Genomic DNA, 7434 nt, shown 5'->3' with positions numbered 1-7434 from the left:
TTATTGTAACCACATTTGTTGACTAAATTGTGCTGTTGTGCTTTTTGTGTGTAGAATGAACCAAGTGCTAGCCATGTCAGTACTGCCTGTGATACATTGTGATGCTTTGTATGGGCACACGTCCAGTGGCAGGTATGCTTTTTGAGCAGGTGGTGAGATGGGGGGGTGTGGGGTGGGTAACGGTAAGAAGTTTGATCTGAGATTCTAATGATCCATGACTGTTGTGGAGTCTGACAATATTCCTCTGCCTCCGCTGTCTGCTCTTGAGTACTTCAGTTGGGTGAGTCGCAGGTGACTATCTTTCTTAATGGCCACTCCAGTTTATGACTATTTGAACACGATGGCAGGCAAGAGCCCTGTGCCAGTTCACTCCACCCCCACCTCCCCCTGCCCATATAAGTAGCCTCTTCAGAGATGATTCTTCTCTTTATCCTCTTAGAGTGGGAAACAGACCCTTCAGGTCATGCAACTGGTCGACGCCGACCAAGATTCCCATCTAAGCTATTCCTATTTGCCTATGTTTGGCCCATATCTCCTTAAATATTTCCTATCCATGTACCTGTCCAGGTGTTATTGTACCTGCCTCAACCATTTCCTCTGGCAAGTTGTTCTATATACTGACCAGACACTGGGTAAAAAGGTTACTCCTTAGGTTCCTATTAAATCTCTGCCCTCTCATTTTAATCTGATGCTTTCTCATTCCTAATTCCCAACCTTGGGAAAAGGCTGTGTACACCTTAGGTATGCCCCTAATGATTCTATACATCTCGAAAGGTCACCCTCATTCTCCTATAGGCCAAATATAAAGTCATAGCCTGCTCTTCCGCTCTCTATAACTCAGTCCCTTGAGTCCTGGAAACAACCTTTTAACTTTTTTTCAGTTGAAACACATCTTTGTATAACCTAGTGACGATAACTGAACATAATATTATAAATGTGGCCTCACCAAAATCTTGTGCAACTACAATATATCATCCCAACTTCTATACTCAATGCCCTGATTAATGAAGGCCAGTGCAGCAGAAACTGTCTTCACCACTCTGTCTACCTGTGATGTCACTTTCAGAAAACTACGTACTGAAATTCTGTTCTACAACTCCTGCATGTCCTTTACCTGGTTTTCTAATTAAAGTGCCTATTCATACTGCAGCCTTCTTGAGGCCAAAAATGGCATTAACTATATACATTATTTTTTCCATATATCAGGAATTAAATGGGATGATTGCAGCATTTAATGATGGGTGTACATGAATACATAAACTGTACTCCTCGCTGTTCCTAAATCTTTGTTCTGTGAAACTGTTCAATTGTGTAATATCATTATGTCAGTTCAGAATGAATGCCTTAAAGGGATATTGCTTTTATGAAAAGATGCTCATCAAATTTCTCCTCATGTTATTGTAAGTGTTCAAAGTTAATTGCAACAATTTTGATTTGTAGAATAGAAATGATTGGGAGCAATTCTGTGAGGATGTTTCGCAAGGATGAATATGCAAATATGCCCAAGTTCTAAGACTGTGGGAGATGAAAATCCCTTCCAACATGTGCCTATCTAGAGATCCATTCCAGTCAGGGTCTCAGATGGTTTGGCCTCTTCAGCACTCCTTTGAGAGCTGAGGATGATTTGCTTCCACTGCAGTTCTGAGGAGTTTTTATGTGCTATTCTTTAAAGTAATGAGGTCTAGACAGAGCATGCTTCTTGTCCAGTTGTACACAAATACACACACATTTCCTAGGATTCCCTTCCTTTCATTACCTGCACCCTTCTTCAGTCTCCTTTTCTCCTAACTCTCTCTCTGCTTCCCTACCCTTCCTTTCTGCCTAAACCCACTTGCTGTTCTGTCACTCACTGGTTGGTTGCCCTCTTGCAGAGTGAGATAGCCACCTTCCAACCAAGTCCCAGCAGCCACACGATGCAAGGTTAGTGGCCTGTCTAAGTCACACCGAACCTCTGTAGAAAATCACAGAAGATCCTCAGTTGCCTGCCTAATGTTGTAGACTGTGGTCACCTACTGTGAGGGTAGATGGTTTGATATTGATGAGGGCTTTTCTATTGGATGAATGTTCACTCATCTTGTGGGAGCAGCAGTGTCCCAAGTTACTGCAACCTGGGTTTGCCAAGAGGTGCTGAATTGAGAACAGGAATCACTAGAAACGCTGGACAGATCAGCAAGTATCTGTGGAGAAAAGAAAGTCAATATTACCAAGTAATAATCTTTCTGCAAAGATATTTGATCTTAGAAATCCAAGAGTTTGTTGTCTCTTGCAGAAATAGGAAGAATGTAGAAGCAAAGAGACTGAAAAACAAGTAAGAAAAGCTCTGTGATAGAAAGCTGAGAGATTGTAGTTCAGGCAAAGGGGTTGGTATTAAGTGCCTCTTTTCTGTGAAAGCACAGGGGAGAGATTCCTCTCCATTAGTTTTATGCTGAAGTTGGTAAACCCATCATAACCTCTGCAGTTATAAAATATCTTCCATTTTGCCTTCTAAAAAAAATAGAAACATAGAAAACCCACAGCACAATACAAGCCTTTTGGCCCACAAAGTTGTGCTGAACATGTCCCTATCTTAGAAATTACTAGGCTTACCTATAGCCCTCTATTTTTCTAAGCTCCATGTACCTATCTAAAAGCCTCTTAAAAGATTCTATTGTATCCGCCTCCACCACTGTTGCTGGCAGCCTATTCCACACACTCACCACTATCTGAGTAAAAAACTTACCCCAGACATCTCCTCTGTACCTACACCCCAGCATCTTAAACCTGTGTCCTCTGGTGGCAACCATTTAAGCCCTGGGAAAAAGCCTCTGACTATCCACACGATCAAAGCCTCTCATCATCTTATACACCTCTATCAGGTCACCTCTCATCCTCTGTCACTCTAAGGAGAAAAGGCCGAGTTCTCTCAACCTATTCTCATAAGGCATGCTTCCCAATCCAGGCAACATCCTTGTAAATCTCCTCTGCACCCTTTCTATAGCTTCCACATCCTCCCTGAAGTGAGGCGACCAGAACTGAGCACAGTACTCCAAGTGGGGTCTAACCAGGGTTCTATATAGCTGCACTCTCTTTAACTTCCCATTTGGTTCACTGTCTCATTCTTTTACATTCCTTTTTACCCTCTCATTCTCTCTCATGTTGTTTCCACAGCTTCGCTCTGTCATTCTCTCTGGGTTCCTCACATTCTCTTTATAGAGTTGTACATCTCCTACAGTCTGTTGAAGCCAGACCCTGAAGAGAGGGGTTGCACCAAGGTCAGAGTCCATTCACTTGCTGATTTGACTGAAAAATGTGTTAAGCATGTCCGTAACATCGAACCTGGATGTGATCAGGTCAGCATCAAAGTCAAAGTAAATTTTATTATCTAAGTACATATATGTCACCATATACAACCCTGAGATTCATTTTCCTGTGGGCATACTGAGCAAATCTATAGCATTTAAATTGTAACAGGATCAGTGAAAGATCAACCAGAGTGCAAAAGACAGCAAACTATGAAAACACAAATATAAATAAATAGCAATAAATAATGAGAACATGAGATAAAGAGTCCTTAAGGTGAGAACATCAGTTGTAGGAACATTTCAACAATGGGGCAAGTGAGTGTCATATCCTCTTTTATTCATGAGTCCGATGGGTGGGGGATGAGGTGTAGTAACTGTTCTTGAACCTGGTGGTGCTTGTCCTGAGGCTCCTGTACTTTCTACCTGATAGCAGCAGCAAGAAGCGAGCATAGCCTGTGTAGTGGGCATCTCTGATGAAGGATGCTGCTTTCTTATGACAGCGTTTCATGTAGATGTGCTCCATGGTTGGGAGGGTTTTACCCGTGATGTACTGGGCTGAATCTACTACCTTTTGTCGGATTTTCCATTCAAAGGCATTGGTGTTCCCATAGCAAGCCATAGGCAGCCAGTCAATACACCCTCCACTGCACATCTGTAGAAGGTTGTCAACATTTCCTTAAACAGATAATGTTGTTGGAACGATTATCTGGAGCAAGAAAAGAATTTCCAAATGCGCCTATGTAAATAGTGCACTCTGGGCTGGGTAGAAATAAATTTTGAGGGCAAACAAACTGAATTTTTTGCCTTAGTTTGGGCAATTGAAGTAAAGCCTCTAATGACCCTGTCCAAAACAAACAACTTTAAACATTAACCGTTGTAAATTGTAACTGTGCCCAGTTTCATCACATTTAGTTTGTAAATATGAAGGAACAGGATGAGATATGTGAGCATATGAATAATAGGCTGTTCTACCTTGTAGCTTTCAATTGTCTCAGCTGTGGACTGAGACACTAATGCATCAACATAGCAGCAGATCTACTAACAGACCAGTAGGAACTCAGGAAGAGAGTTGAACACTCTGCAGGGTAATTACTTCAGCAGCAGCCCAAGGGCAAAACTTTGATACAACAGATGTCAGATTAAGTAATAAAAATATTGAGATCTGCAGAAATCAGCAAGAGACTAAAAATCAAAACAGAATAAGTTGGCTTTTGCCAACTGCATGTTCACAAATAAAGCGACAGAGGGTTGTTTCAAAAAGGAATTCCTACTGAATTACAAATTCCTGTGATTCAGCCATAACTGCAGTTAATAACTAAATCACAGGCCTAGAATTTTCCTGATTTTCTTTCATCCTTTTCTTAAACAGTGGAATGACACTGGAAACCCCCATGTGGACAATTCCTGAGGCACAGTCTGGACAAGATCGACAAATTCCCCAATCCACTTGGTAAAGGAAACCAGCAGCTCTTGGAGTTTTAGAAAAAATAGAAAACCTACAGCACAATGCAGGCCCTTCGGCCCACAGATTTGTGCTGAACATGTCCCTACCTTAGAAATTACTAGGCTTATCTATAGCCCTCTATTTGACTAAGCTCCATGTCATTGTCGTCTGAACCCTTAGTGCCTAGGTGGCACTAAGGTGGCACTAAGATCCATGTATCTATCTGAAACCCTCTTAAAAGACCCTATTGTTTCCACCTCCACCACCATTGTTGGCAGCCCATTCCATGCACTCACCACTCTCTGAGTAAAAGACTTATCCCTGACATCTCCTCTGTACCTACTCCCCAGCACCTTAAACCTGTGTCCTCTTGTGGCAACCATTTCAGCCCTGGGAAAAAGCCTCTGACTATCCACATTATCAATGCCTCTCATCACCTTATACGCCTCTATCAGGTCACCTCTCATCCTCCGTTGCTCCAAGGAGAAAAGGCAGAGTTCACTCAACCTATTCATGCTCCCCAATCCAGGCAACATCCTTGTAAATCTCCTCTGCACCCTTTCTATGGCTTCTACATCCTTCCTGTAGTGAGGCGACCAGAACTGAGCACTGTACTCCAAGTGGGGTCTGACCAGGGTCCTATATAGATGCAGCATTACTTCTTGGCTCCTAAATTCAATTCCACAATTGATGAAGGCCAATACACTATACACCTTCTTAACTACAGAGTCAACCTGCGCTGCTACTTTGAGCGTCCTATGGACTCAGACCCAAAGATCCCTCTGATCCTCCACACTGCCAAGAGTCTTAACATTAATATTATATTCTGCCATCATACTTGACCTACCAAAATGAACCACTTCACACTTATCTGGGTTGAACTCCATCTGCCACTTCTCAGCCCAGTTTTGCATCCTATCGATGTCCCGCTGTAACCTCTGACAGCCACAACACCTACAACCTTTGTGTCATCAGCATACTTGCTAACCCATCCCTCCACTTCCTCATCCAGGTCATTTATAAAAATCATGAAGGATCCCAGAACAGATCCCTGAGGCACTCCACTGGTGACCGACCTCCATGCAGAATATAACCCATCTACAAACACTCTTTGCCTCCTGTGGGCAAGCCAGTTCTGGATCCACAAAGCAATGTCCCCTTGGATCCCATGCCTCTTTACTTTCTCATTAAGCCTTGCATGGGTACTTTATCAAATGCCTTGCTGAAATCCATATATACTACATCTACTGCTCTTCCTTCATCAATGTGTTTAGTCACATCCTCAAAAAATTCAATCAGACTCATAAGGCACCTGCCCTTTACAAAGCCATGCTGACTAATCCTAATCATAAATCCTGCCTCTTAGAATCTTCTTCAGCAACTTACCAGCCACTGAGGTAAGACTCACTGGTCTATAATTTCCTGGGCTATCTCTACTCCCTTTCTTGAATAAAGGAACAACATCCACAACTCTCCAATCCTCCAGAACCTCTCCTATCCCCAGTGATGATGCAAAGATCATCACTAGAGGCTCAGCAATCTACTCCCTCGCCTCCTAACGTAGTCTGGGGTACATCTCATCCGGGCCTGGCAACTTATCCAACTTGATGCTTTCCAAAAGCTCCAGCACATCCTCTTTCTTAATATCTACATGCTCAAGCTTTTCATTCTGCTGCAAGTCATCACTACAATCACCAAGATCCTTTCCCATAGTGAATACTGAAATAAAGTATTAATTAAGTACCTCTGCTATTTCCTCCGGTTCCATACACACTTTCCCACTGACGCACTTGATAGGTCGTATTCTTTCACGTCTTATCCTCTTGCTCTTCGCATTCTTGTAGAATGCCACACACAAAATGCTGCCTGGCCCGCAGTGTTCCATCAGCATTTTGTGTGTGTTGTTTGAATTTCCAGCATCTGCAGATTTCCTCGTGTTTGTTTGTAGAATGCCTTGGGGTTTCCTTAATTCTGCCTGCCAAGTCCTTCTCATGGCTCCTTCTGGCTCTCCTAATTTTCTTCTTAAGCTCCTTCCTAGTGGCCTTATAATTTTCTAGATCTCTAACATTACCTAGCTCTCTGAACCTTTGGTAAGCTTTTCTTTTTTTCTTGAAGCTTTAACATTTGCAGTTTGCTAATTCTTATTTTCAGTTTTCACTTTATCTTGCACTACTGGCCCTTAAATGTAATGGCCAACAAACAAAGTGACAGATTAATCTGGAATCTGAGTCAGGTTTATTATCACTGCCAAACTGTATATTGTGAGATTTGGTGTTTCGCAGCAGCCATTCATTAAAATATATAATTAAAAAGTTATAAATTACAGTAAGAAATGTATATTAAAAATTACACTAAATATGTAGTTCAAAAATAGAGTAAAAAAAAATTTAAATGGTGAGGTAGTTTACATGTGTCCATTGTCCATTCATAAATCCCTTACACATTGAGTGTGTGTCTTCAGGCTCCTGTACTTCCACTATGATGGTAGTAATGAGAAGAGGACATGTCCTGGGTGACGGAGGTCCTTAATGATTGATGTCGCCTTTTTGAGGCATCACCTTATGAAGATGTCCTTGATGCTGAGGAGGCTAGTGCCAATGATGGAACTGGCTGAGTTTGCAACTTTCTGCAGCTTTTTCTGATCCTGTGCAGTAACCCCTCCATACTAGATGGGGATGCGACCAATTAGAATGCTCTCCACAGTATATC

This window comes from Hypanus sabinus, chromosome 23, assembly GCF_030144855.1.
Source record: "Hypanus sabinus isolate sHypSab1 chromosome 23, sHypSab1.hap1, whole genome shotgun sequence".
NCBI lineage: Eukaryota > Metazoa > Chordata > Chondrichthyes > Myliobatiformes > Dasyatidae > Hypanus > Hypanus sabinus.
Note: the sequence above shows the minus strand (reverse complement) of the source record.